We start from the raw sequence: 13546 nt of genomic DNA, 5'->3' as shown, positions 1-13546 counted from the left end.
TGAATATCCACATGTTATCACCATTTCCAACCTTGCTCTTTCTGTGGCAGGCATTTTCCAAGACAGTGACTCAACGAGAAGGGTGCAGGACCAACACTGTGCCACTGCCATCCTTCTTTCTGTCATCAAGGATACCAGTGCTTTGTTATTAAAAGCTAGGATAGCAGATCTTAGCAGAACAGAGCAATCAGCTCCTCCCCAACACGCTTATTTTCCCATGCTAAGATTTCCTGGTATGCTCCCTGCCAAATTAAATCAATTTGAGTATCTTGTTAAAGAAAAAAACATTGCAGATTTTGATCTATTTTTATTGGTCTTCCAGTTGAGCCTGTTGCTCTGATCTGGTTTACTTGACAATTCCTTAGCTGCTATGTTCAGCCACTTTTCTGTGGAGGCCCTACAGTGTTTCAAGAATATTAGAAAGTTCTGAATAAGACACAGGATCGTCACCATGGCCTTATCAAAAAAGGCTGCAAAAATTCTGAACGAGTCCATTTCACAAACATGAACGTTTCCTTCAGAATTAGGTCTTGTCAGCTGGGGGAAGAAGAAGAGGGAAACAAGGAAAAACCTCAGAAATAGAAGTGCTAGAAAGGATTACAGTGCAATCTCCTGGAAAACATATTAAAACTCAATACCGTATTAAAACTGATGAAAAAAAATAAGCCCTCCTGTGTTCAATCCCATCCACCCAAAGCTCTGGGCCAACCACTCCATGCTAGAGACAAATCACTGTTAGATAACCTTTTCTGAACAAGTCTATCACTTATTTTAGTTTATGTTCTGTTTCCTTTGGCAGCACAGCTATTTAAGTCATCCTTCTAATCCAGAGCCTCTGGTAATTTTTCTTTTCTGTTATAGGGCAATTCTTCAAAGCATCATAAAGGCAAATTTAATAAGCACCTCAATTTGTATTGCTTTCTATTTATAATACTGCAAGCACCTGCTGCTGCTGAGATCTAAGCACATATCTATCTATCTTACTCTGCATAGACTGATTTGGATTAATCTTAATAGTTTCATATTTTAAAGCAATTTCATGAAATATTGCTCCAAGCTGCTGGGTAAATTGGTGGTTTTTTTCCTCTTTGGGGTGTTGCTTTTTTGTTAGGTTTGTTTGGGTTTTTTTTCTTCAGTGTTTTGTTTGGGTTTTTTTTGTTTGTATTGTGGTACAATTAGTTCTCCCCATCCCCCTCTTTTTATTAAGATACTGCTGACCAGCTCTTAAAAATACAACTTATTTTGCTTCCTTGTTTAAACCAGCCAGATTTGATATGTGTATTATATCTATATATATATAATTCTACCGGAATATTCAGTAGATCCCTCTTGTCAATTCAAAAGCAGACACTCAAGAATCAAACCAAGTTGGTCCTGGAACCCCAACAGTGGAAGTCAAGTCAGCACTGGGGCTCACAGATGGTTTTGGGAGCTGTGCATGTGCAGGGAATGGGTGTTTAAAGGTTCCTGCCATGATCCAGTACATGCAGGGTTTGAATCACGTATTATTTGACCTTCTCTCTAAAGAGGGATATATTAGTTTTTAATCTTATCCAAGTGCTTGCAAACACCAAGTGACAGCTAAGGCTACACAGTAGAGAAGTTAAGTCCTATGTCTGACCTTTCAAGAGGGGCTGAGGAATCATGTCCTTAGGCACCTCTTCAGAGTCTGTCTTCCACAGCTTACAGACAGAATATTAATGGCTGCACCCTGGGCTGTGGACATCCTGGTATCTACAACATCAACACCGACTGCTCTTGCTGTTATTTCATTTGACAAAATGACAGATAGGAAGTTTAATGCAGTGGGGGGAAAGGAAGAAAAAAGTTATGATGCAGCACAAGTAGGTGAGCAAGACAATGAAGCCCAGACAGAAAGTGCAGGAGAGGCCTCCTAGTGCACAGGAAAAAAAAGAAACAAAATGAAAACAAAGACAAACCAGCACACAGAAGAAAAGCTGCATGGAAGTAAAATACTGAAAGAAGTGGATGGAAGATTCCATCCATCAGAGAAGACAGACATCAGTGACAGGTCTCACCACTGCACTGTGTGTCTTTGCTTTTAGTGGCTGACAGCTGAGGTTCGTACTTCTCAGCTATCCTACAAATTTAGGTGGGATGGAGCAGCCTCCTCTACAAACAGTCAGGAGACCTCATGGAAGACTTCCCAGGATACTCTGCAGACAATTTAATCTCAAGAGTGACTCTCATTCCCATAAACTCCTACTCCTACAGGGGCTGTGCTACTTGACTCCCTGCAGTCTCTAATACCGGCTTTATAAGGAAGCATTTTAAGTATTCCCATTAAAAATATACCTCTTTCTCAACCAAAAGAGAGTCCGATTGCTGTTTTTATTAACTCTAATCATGGCAAGATTGCTGTTAACCTCATGACAAAAGCACGCTCATGAATGTGTAAAATGAAGTTTCCAAAACTGTTTTTAACTGCATTTGTTGGAAAATTAAGCAAATAGAAAGGCTCGGAGACAGGAAACATCACTGCAAGATAATCAGTAGCATGCCTTGCATGCTTCCTCTTACTTATCAATAACAAAAGCCAATACAGACATCATCTTGGGAATCCATTTTTAAATTTTCTCTTAATGTGAGAAGATGATGATAGAGATTTCCTCAGAAAATAAACGAGGCACAGGGAGACCTTGCATGTAATTTACAAAGAGGAGATGCCATGTATCCTTCATCTTCTGGCTGTGGACTCCAAATTACTGTCCCAAAACATCTGTAACCTTCATGTGCTCTCATCTTCTTTCACAATTACTTCTTCTCATGTGGGGAGGTCTTGAACTTTTGCAACAGCTATACTGAGTAAATGAGCTATAAACAGACATGCTATTGATACTCCAAGCCAACAGCTAATCATGATTTCTAGTCTTTCAAGCGAATAGGACAACTTAAAATGGCAAACATTGCTCTATCTACTCATCCATAAATTAGGAGTGACAATTGCAGATTATTACTCATTCACTCAGAGCGTTTGTTTGGCCCTGAGAGAACTGGCTTTATTCCAAGAGCTGGCAAACACTGGTTAATAGACATGTAAATGTTTTATTTCTCTTGGAGTAGGCAATTTCACAAAATGAAATACCGAATTAAAGATGACCTCAGTCCTTCTGCTGATGCCTGTCTCGGATACAGTGCTGCTGGAAGCCTTTGCAAGCTTTTTCACACCAAGTCGACAGGGAAAAAGACACCTTTTCTTTTCAAAGTGAGACAATTTCACTGTGGAAACATGAAAGTTTTTATATAAATATTAATCACCACATTTGTCCTGGAGTTAAGTGGATGGAGACTGTCTTATATAAGGTTGCAGCACTGACTTGAAAATAATGAGTGAAATGATTCTGTAAATACTGCTCCAAACAAGCTGTTCCTCTATATAAGAACTGTAGTCCAGGAAGTAGATTAGCAACCTCAATATTTAATCCAAGGGTACTACAACATAACACTTCACTCCTGAGAGTGAAGAAGAGGAATTTTGTCCTTTGAATTTCTGGTTTAAGTGTAAAGAAAAGGGAAATATTAATTTCCTCCAAAACTGTAACTAATTTGAACTGGGAAGGGATGACACTGAGAAAAGGAATGGAGGTTCAACACAGAGGGGGAAATAAACTAAGTATCTGAGCAGAAAACCAGGCAGTGGCTTAACAGAGCCTCTTACTAACCAGAACAAAACCTAAATATTCTAAATAATACCAAGTGTACTGTACCCATACTCCTGGAGCATGTGTCTCCAAAACCCTAGAGAATCAACAAGTACATTCTGTGCATTTTGAGGTGAGGACACCTCAAAACACATTTTGAGTATACACCACCTCCAGCAGGACTCTGAGAACCATCTTTTTTCTACAAAGGCCTGGAGGCATCAGATATGCTTACTCCTCCTATGATAAAGGCCATCAGCCATTGCTTACCCCTCTTTCCCAGAGAGAACTGAGATTTCTTTTCACAAATTAACCAAGATTTGAAACTAGAACTACAACTACAAAGCAGATTTCTGAGAACAGGGAGAGTGAAGCATAACCTCTTATCTATCATGGTGTACCACAGGTATCACCTCACTTTCCTTGAGGGCAAGCTGAAGTTTCAATCAGCTGAGGATGCTAAAAACAGATCAAAATTGTTCATAAACCTAAAGAGAAATTACACTATTAATATATTTCAAAACAGCAAGTATAGAATGAAATACAAAATAAGGTACAAAGTTTGGCCAAGACCACGGTAACTTAATGGAACCCACAAGCAAAGAGCATACAACAATTAAGAAACCCCCAATTATCAAAACTGCTGTAGTCTAAATTCACTCCCTCTGACTGAAAGGAATAGAAGATGAACAAACACTGATGGGAAGCGATCACCAACAGATGACACCTTCAAAAGATTCAGGACTATATTTATGTGGCAAGAGCTGATGAAAAGTTCAGTTCCCATGTGGCAATTCATCTCGATTGCTATTGCAGTGCTCCACAGGTTTCATTCAGCCAGGTCTTTCCATGGACACGAACATCTATGGATACGGAAGGAACACCAGATCTGTATTTTCTGGAGAAAAAATACATCAAAAACTGCAGACATTAGAACTTCCTTCTTCACATTCTGCATTTTAACAGGAAAACAATTTAGACTTTACAGGCTACTGCATTAACTAAAGCTACTTTTGAAATATTTTCCATTATTTCTTCCCGAAATACAGTTTTTTTTTTCTTCTGACCTGTAGAAAACTACTGCTGGAACAAGCACACTAACTAGTACTTGACATTACTTTGCTTTGAAACTTGAACCTAATGCTGCACTTTTCCATGCTGCCTTCACACAAAGCACACTCTCCCCTCTCTTGTGTGCTACTCCTTACATGGCATCTGGAGATCTCACAAGGAAACCTGCTGGAACAAAGGGCAACACAACAGAACACGACAGTGCCGGCCTCAGTTCTGAAGAGGATTTTAAAATTTATAACAGGGTCTCACTTGGGCGCTCAGTGCTCTACGTGGCTGAAATGAATACACAAGCCAGGCGGAACTGCAAGAGAGGCGCCTCTATAAAAGGCGACAGCACTATTTCAGATAAGCCACCAGTTAGACATCACTGATTACCACACTGGACAGAGATTTTAACTCACCTAGAGAGCAGACAGCTAATCGGATTTCTTAATGGGCTTCTCTCAGTTTCACTGGGGCTGATGCATGCTGCATACAGGATTTGGAATGAGATTTTTCCCAGAATAGCACATATTGTTTTATTACAGCATTCTGTTATCATCTTGGCTTACGCTTATATAAAATACCAGACGTAAATTACATGAACAGTCATTAAGAGGTTAATCATTAAATTCAAGCTATGCCAGGGCAGCAACAAAGCCGACCTCTTGAATAAATTTAGCTTAGATAGAGGTTACATTGATTTTCCTAAAGAGGTCTCATTGCTTAACTCTAGATTTGTGATTTCTTTTGAGAGTAGGAAGAGCAAATCCAAATTTACTATTTGTTTATTATTTACTGTTTACTATTCATTATTTACTATTGAGAAACCAGCCTATTTAAAATGCAGACAATATGATAGATCTCCCTCCCTTTTGCTGTTCTCTCCCCTCTGAGAAAAACTCAACTTCACAGGACTTCAAACCTCTCCGAGGAGGGGAGGAACCCACAAAAAAACCCAAAACCTAAAAACCTTTAAAAAAACCCAGTTCATCTTTACTCTACAAGCTTTTCCTCCAGCACTGAAAACCTAATGTGCATTTTCTCCCAACTAGTTTTATCCCTGTATTGTTCTTAATGCTTTCCTGGAAAGGATGTTTTTTTTAGGACCCAAGTGAAAAACTTGATGAAGGGATGGGGACTGTTTGGAGCCCAGAGTCACTAAAAAGGCTTGAGGTCAACATTGGGATATGCTACAGGATACAGAGCCTTTCTGCTATATTTTCTCCTTTCTAACTCTGATCTTCCTGCTTTCATTTTTAAACAGGTATCAGAATCAACCAGGTGACTATTACAAGCTATATCATTAAATCAAAGAGTTTCCTCTTCACCTCCTTCAAATACAATAAAGATCATCCATAAAAACAAAGTCATCTGAGTTCCCCATTTCCCACAGATATGCGAAAATGTTTATTCAACCATGGCCATTAGGTCTGTGACAAAAAGCATGTGTTACAGACCTGGGGGTTTCTTAACTTTCTGAAATTACCGTTTTGACTTACATCTTTGGGAATGCAAAACGTACTTAATTCTAAGAAAAATAGCTAAGAAAAAGCAAAGAAGAGACAAAGTTATTCAGAAAAGAAAAAATATGCAAAACCTCCAGAACACACATCTTTTACAAGGGGCAATTTCTTACTCTCCTGTTTTAAGAGCCTTGCCTCTTTCACACTTAAGCAAAGCTTCCCCAAAACAGACATCACTGATTGCCTTCATTTGGAATTTTCATGTAAACAATCTTGAAGAAGTGGGAAGCCAAAAAAGTATATTAAATCACAGGATAGATACATCCCAGAACCTTGTATGTATCTCTTCCAAGAGAGGTATAACGAAAAAAAATTCAACATGAAAAAGAAATAACAGTAGGCAAGAATGTGGAACATATAAGGCTTTTTGCTTAAGGTCCCTCATGTCTTAAGAATTTATTAAAAGATGATGTTAGAGCACCTGAATTTCAGCAAATTGCTTCTGAGATGGCTCCTGTTGCAGCAGCTTCTGCTGGAATATTTCACTCTGGCTGTCAGCCAAATCTTTGCTATGCTGATGCCAAATAAACGATACCCAATTTCAACAACAGATGCTGTTGTGTTGACACATAATTGATACCTTTATATTCAGGGCTCCCTAGAATTCTGAAACACTTTATTCACAAGAAATGTAACTGACAGCAGAATTCAGAGGGACTTGCATGCACATTGCTGGTGCCACTATACTGCTGGTATTGTGAGACTGCATGGAAGAGATTGCCAACTGTCCAGGGTGGTCAGGAACAGGGGAGACCAAAAATTTTCCAGGGCTAAGGAAAATATGGAGAGATTCAAGCCAGCAGTAATGGTTAACCTGCTCAGAAACCTACATGACCAGAGAAACAGGAAATCTGAAAGTTTTCAACACAAGCCGCATATCCCTTTCCTGCAGAGTTTCTAACTGCGTAGAAGATGGAAGTCAGAGAAACAACACAGCATTGAATAACAAATATGTCCATAATCTCCTTTTCATTTTGACTTCCTTGGTTTCCTAGGCAGGAAACAGATTAGCAACCGTTAAAAATATATTTACCAAAGTTATGTTCCAAAGAAAATGTTATATACACTGATCCTTGAATGTTCACTCTCCTGTAGACAATTTCTAATAAACTTCCATAAACAGCATTTATTTGGAATGCAAGTATATCCCTCCTCAAGGTAAACACACCTTTGCATCCACTGTCATTCTTACAGGAAAAAATGCTGACAATATTACAATATATGCCTGCAACCTGGGGATTCTTTTGATTTTAGTAACAGAGCATCATATTTTCACACAATGGGTAAAAACATGGATGGAACTATTCAGCAAAAGATTTGTACTCACTCATTTCACAAGAAAAAAAAAAAAAAAACAGAAAAAAAAAATGGCATAAAGGAGCAAATAAATGCCACATGGCAAAGTTTTCAGTCATTTATCCAGATAGTATATGCTGTTCAGCAAATATGCAATGTGGTATACTCTACCATGATGACTCTCTTAAATTAAAAGAAGGTTAAGCTTAAGAATAATTTTGAAATGTATTATATGGGAATTATCAAATACATTTGAAGTTTGCAGGTGAACTAACTGAATACACATTTTGTTAACTGTTTCTTAAATTATATTTTACTACACTGATCACAACCCAGAAAGCTTCTGCTGTGTGATATACTTCTGCTGCTTGTGAGGCCTTAACTAGGTCTCAAATACTGTCTGTACTTCTCTACCAGTACCACAGGAAAGCTTTCCTCCAGTCAACTCTTTTCTTTCCGGTGTATGAAGAAGGGACTGATATTAATTCTTCAGACTTTGCACACTGCAGCTCTTTCCTTTAATTCTTCCTCTCCTATGCTTCTAAGGGTTGCTAAGGGCAAAACTGTCACAAGACCTCTCTTCACACTGAATTTCTCCTTCAGGAGTGCCCAGCACAGAGAATACAGATAAAGTATTACAAGGGAAAAATGCATTTATCAAAGCTCCTATCTTTTAAACCCCCAAATTTTCCAGTTAGTTCAGCAACACAGAATATATAAAATATCCAGGTTTATATCCTTGCAAAAGCACAAAGGGCTTGAAAATGTCAAGGAAGTGCATAAAGCAGAAAAGCTTTAGGGGTCAGAGGTTCCTTTTTCACTGTTCTGTGAGACATTGGAAAAAAAACAACCCAAAACATATCCAGAAGTTAAAACTTTAACAGCAATTGCACAGGTACTTTCTTCCCAAAACACCTCAAAACAATCAACTAAAAAGCCAAAACAATAAACCACAGAATAAAAAAAATTTAAAAAGCCCACTCCAAAGAAATCACATCTCTCCCCAAACCACACAGAAATTCTGTCAGTCACAAAGGATAGCTGGGACTAACCTCCCACTGGAATTTAGGCATTTCAGGAACATACACAGAGAATTATAAAATGGTTTGGATTGGAAGGGACCTTAAAGATTATCTTGCTCCAAAGAGAACATGAAAAAAACCAGCTAAGCCAGCTGTCAACAGCTTTGATTTACCAGAACCGGACATGGGGTTACGACAGGGCACTACACCACAGGCAGACCCAATCCTCCTCACTCCTGTTCAGAGGGGATGAGATGCAAAGCAGTTCCAGATGCTGGTCTGAAGGCCAGTCCCTCAGCACTGCATTTTACACTGAGCACAGCACGGAAATAACAAAGCTCAAAGGCTTACACAGAAGATCCTGCTTCTGTCTAATTACTTGGAAGTGTGTGCAGGAAAGTATAGGTCAGACTGCAAGGCACTGTATAGCTAAACCGTGTATGTGTTAGGAGAGGTGTGATTAGTTCAGGAGGAGATCAATGCTAAGATGCGCAAACCAACTCAACTATTTCTACTTGTTACTGAATTTATTCCAAATATTTATTCCTACAGGTCTTTAGGGGAGCTTGAAAACTCCCCCTGCTCCTCCCTTAAGCACATACTAAAGTCAATAACTTTCTTTTTTTTTAAAAATACATCATATTCAATAGTAATAACCCATCCTGTTATTAACAAAGGCAAGAATTTAAAAAGTCAAATGGATTCTCACTCCTACTTCTGCTATTGGCTTCTGCATATTGTTCTGTTTGGACACAGAACAGAAAGGTTTCACTTTCTCCCAACTCAGGAAAACGGTGCTATAGCTGGAAGACATAGGAAAAAAAACAATAAAATGATGGTATACAGATATTTCTGTTTCTCATCCTCAATTTATCATGCAATTTAAAAGAAAAGCAGAAGTGTGCTTGACAGAGATTACTGTACAATGAGTTTAACCTGCTAAGTAAATTACCAACAGAAATAACTAAGTCATCGTCAACTTTCAGAAATGTAAAAACTTAGCAGTAGTTCAGGCACAGATTTCAAATCTTACTTTACAGATACCATTTCCTGTACTCTTAAGTATTTCTCTCACAACTGTGGGAAAGATTTAAACAATGGAGGGAAACCATTTGCTCTGCAGACTGAAATAATAATTCAGCAGCAAGAACCAGCATCAAGACTTTCGAGTAATGGTATCAAACCCTAACATTAAGGCAAAAAGTTGGCATGCAGCCTTTTCCTCTATCTTAAAGTACTTTATCACTAGTAACTTAGACTCCAAGCCTTCAAACATATTTCAGAGGTTTGAACAGTAAAAATACAAGCTTCTCCTGCAACACTTATGAATTCAGAAAACTCAAGTTTTTCTGATGTTGTATAGCATTAATACCTAAACCTCTCAAGCCACTTAGACACATTTATCCTGCAGTTTTTGTCCTAAAATATTCTAGAGTTTAACTGTATGTTTTTCCATTTAAAGTAGGCTGTGAAGGTTGAGTTGATGGCCAGACCCAGCACAGTAAGTGCATAGGTTTCTGAGCAAACCTAAATTTGCAAAGACAACTAACCACAGACGAACTTCCTGCGCCCTTTTGTGGCATGACTGCAGGCTTAGAGCCATATTTTAAACTGGCACCAGTAAGTCTAATAAAAGGCTCTGGGATCTCATGTCTTATTTGTATCATGACAGCCATGTACCTGATCTGTGTTCGAGGGTGCACTTTAAAAACTCCATCCTGCACCTTCCTTCTTTTTGTTATGCTTCTAGCTGGGTGTCAAAAACAAGTAGAAGATCTATCCTGATAAAATGATGCCACTGACATATAATTACCAGTAAGCAGCCATGCTCAGAGCAAACATTTGAGAGGCAAAATACTACAGTGAGTTTTGGTAACAGATTTATATAACACACCTCCCCCTCCAGACCTGACACTAAGCACTGTACCATGGTCAGAGAACTCCTTTCCAAATATATAAGCAAAGCCAAGGTGTGAAACCAAACTGACACTGAGTGAAAAAGCAGTGAGACCAAGTTCTAAACCAAAAGCAGTCTGAGAAGGAGATGGGATATACACCGCGAAGTCTAGTACATCCAAACCCTGATTATCTATACCTCTAGCATGATACAAAGCCCCAGATCAACATGACCTGAACACAAGGGCTTTTATGCTTAGCAACTAATAAGGCTTGAGGAGCCTTATTAGAAACCCTTCTCAAAAGAGCCTATCTGAAGGCAGATGGTACTTTGAGAGTTAAAGCCTACCAGCCACCTCCTCTCATTTAATGTTTTTAACTCAAGTTTACCATCATGCAAACACAGCTCTTCAACTCTTTAACTGTAGTACATCTTTATTCTTCATAATTTTTTTAGTGCAGTCTATGGAAAATAAATAAATACATATATCACAGCATTACAAAGGCAGAACACAGCCACAATCCAAATGGATTGGGTTTGTTACTGCCAGAGTCTAAGAGGTGCCCATGTAAGCAAACATAAGGCCATATCATTCTGCACTCCCCCTCACCACACCAGCTCATTTCAGCCTGAAAGAGTCATTTGTGCCTGCAGCAGGGCAGGCCACATTTCCTACTCTTCATGTGACAAAGATACAAACACATTGGTTTAGGCAGAAGCAGCTTTTGCACTGATGTTGCTCTTTATTTTCCACTCTTTTTGTGAAATAGAGACAATTTCTGAGCAAAACCTTTTGAGAAAGAGCTTTACTCAAAATCACTACTCCTCTGTCTAGCATAATAAGAGCAGAGAATGCAAATTAGTTTCAATAAAAGCAGCCAGCAATCAATAAGAAAGGGCTGGTCTCTAAGAGTAAAACTGGTTCCTCTAAGGATAAGAGTTAAAAGGAGAAAAATGTAGGAACATGAATAAAGGAAGCATAAATGTAAACAACATAGGCCATGCACAGGAGAAAAATCTAACAATGCAATAAAAAAAATCAGACAAATTGTCAAAGAACAGCTGGGGGTAAATAGGGAAGAAAAATACCAGTGCAAATAAAAGAACCATGAGAAAAAGTCAAATGGAAAACATGTGCAATCCAAATAAGATAAAATAAAAATCATGAAAGGGATCAGAAAAGAGGTTAGCTGGCACTAAGGCTTAGGGCACCAGTCACGAGTTCATATTCTAGCCTGGTTCACAGGCTTTGGTAAGTCCAATAATGAGTTTCAGCATTCCTGCTTCCACGCATCAGGCCATTTCACAAAACCTTGTAAACCTGTCTCCTCTGACCCTCTGCTGTAACACAGAAAGTCAATACCCACCTGAGCAGATCAGAGCCCACCCACTCTGCATGCAGTCAGACTCCTCTGCTATGTCCCTTTACCTTCAGGTCAACAGGCACCTGCAGAGGACTGGGAAAAACCCCAGCATTATTGTTACTACCTATTTAAAGAAAAAAAAAATAATCCAAACACTCAAGACTGATACTTTCACTGAATTTCCACATTATTGTGTTTCATTTTTATAAGTCAGTTAAAGACTGCATTATGGTCACAGAAACAGCTCTTACAGACAGGAGAAAATATAAGGGGGCACTGTTAGCAACCTCCACTCAGGAGAAACCTATCAAGTGACGTGCATACTGCAAAAGTCAGTGTCACAAATCACTTCTCCTCCATCTTCCACCTATGAATCCAGCTCCAGTTTCTGGTTTTATCAGCATCTCCCACCAAACCTTGGTTAAGGTGGAAGTGAGGTCCCTATCTTGTGCATGCCTTTACTACAGCCGATGAGCAAACAGGAAGGCAAGCTAAGGGTACTTAGCTCAGCAGCTTTTTATCCCCAAAGAATCTCACCACAAAACCAAACAGGTAAACTCCTCTGGCCCCAATAACGCAGCCCCCATCAATGAAGTAGCTACTTAAATAGCATACATGAATTGCAAAATCTGGTGTTTTCTACACTCACTGGAAACTGCAGTGGAAAGTTCACTGCACTGCACTCTATTTCATTTCCATTAAGTTTTGACCAGCATACTGATGGACTGGAAAGGTAACCCCTCTGACAAGTCACTCGTATACTTAAAATTATGCTTGTACTTTCAGAACTTTAATGCAGAGTAATTTGATTGGGGCATGCCCTACCTTTTGAGAAATTCTACAAGATTTTTAATGACAACAGTAGTCAGAAAAGCTCACACTTTTAAGAAAGTAGGACTAACTTCTTTGCATCTAAAATGGGTGTACAATACAACGAATAAAGAAGGATAAAGAAGACAAAAAAAATCCCTATCTTGAAACTAAATTAGTGACAGGGCAAAAGACAACAGAGAATATTATCACACATTCTCAGCCCCTGAAGATAGACATGTGCTCAAAGGGCTCACAAATATCTCCTCTCTGGCTGCTTTCCCCACTCAATATACAAAGCCTGGTTCCTCTATTACCTACAGGAATTATTTTATGGTTTGTCTTAACAAGTAAAAATATTTCTCTCAAAAAACCCAAACAAGCAACCAGAAAGGGAAAAAAAAAAAAAAAAAGCTGGGTGAGGTGGTCTGTACTGTTGCCGGATTTTACATCTACAACTTCATGGCCTGTAGCTTCTGATAAAACAATTACAGCATTTTAAGAGCACACTTCCCTAACACAGAGAGCAGTTAAGATCTTCATATACTGAAAGTGATGCCCTTCCATATTTGCATGACTTATCAGCCACAAACAGGATTAAGAGCTCAGCAAATCCTCACACAGGCTACATCTGCCAACATATAACTTGATCCCATAATGAGCAGAAAGGAAGGTAACTTCTCAGGTAACTTCTCAGCTGTATGCAGGACTTACTTGGAAGCTGTTACTGCTATAATTTAAAAAACTTTAAAAACCAACAAAAACCAAAACAAACCAAGAAAGAAGCAACCCAAAATGGCACCATGGACACCACAGGATCTTTTACCCTTTAAAAAACAAACTCAACTTGTTACAGAATTTGTGGGCTTACAGCCTTGCCACTGCTCTGGTGGCAGGCATCAGCCTTGAGGATCTC

At 38.9% G+C, this 13546-nt stretch overlaps 1 protein-coding gene across 6 annotated transcripts in view; it reads right to left on the bottom strand.

Moving 5' to 3' along the window:
- SMCO4 (single-pass membrane protein with coiled-coil domains 4) overlaps window positions 1-13546 on the bottom strand; it is a 28965-nt gene that overhangs the window by 12407 nt on the left and 3012 nt on the right. Inside the window, exon 1 of one of the 6 annotated variants that reach the window (XM_088051523.1) lies at window positions 11824-11842. The exons of 4 other annotated variants lie outside the window; for them this stretch is intronic. The gene's annotated coding sequence lies outside the window, so the exon portion shown is untranslated. Of the gene's footprint in view, window positions 1-3106; window positions 3127-11823; window positions 11843-13546 lie in introns of those variants that run through there. One more of the 6 variants, XM_088051521.1, reaches the window with a different exon arrangement.

Source organism: Pseudopodoces humilis, chromosome 2, assembly GCF_049639895.1.
Source record: "Pseudopodoces humilis isolate 2021_Gansu_Grassland_sample_001 chromosome 2, ASM4963989v1, whole genome shotgun sequence".
Classification (NCBI taxonomy): Eukaryota; Metazoa; Chordata; class Aves; order Passeriformes; family Paridae; genus Pseudopodoces; species Pseudopodoces humilis.
The sequence above is the reverse complement of the archived record's forward strand: the minus strand, read 5'-3'. Positions and strand labels throughout refer to the sequence as shown.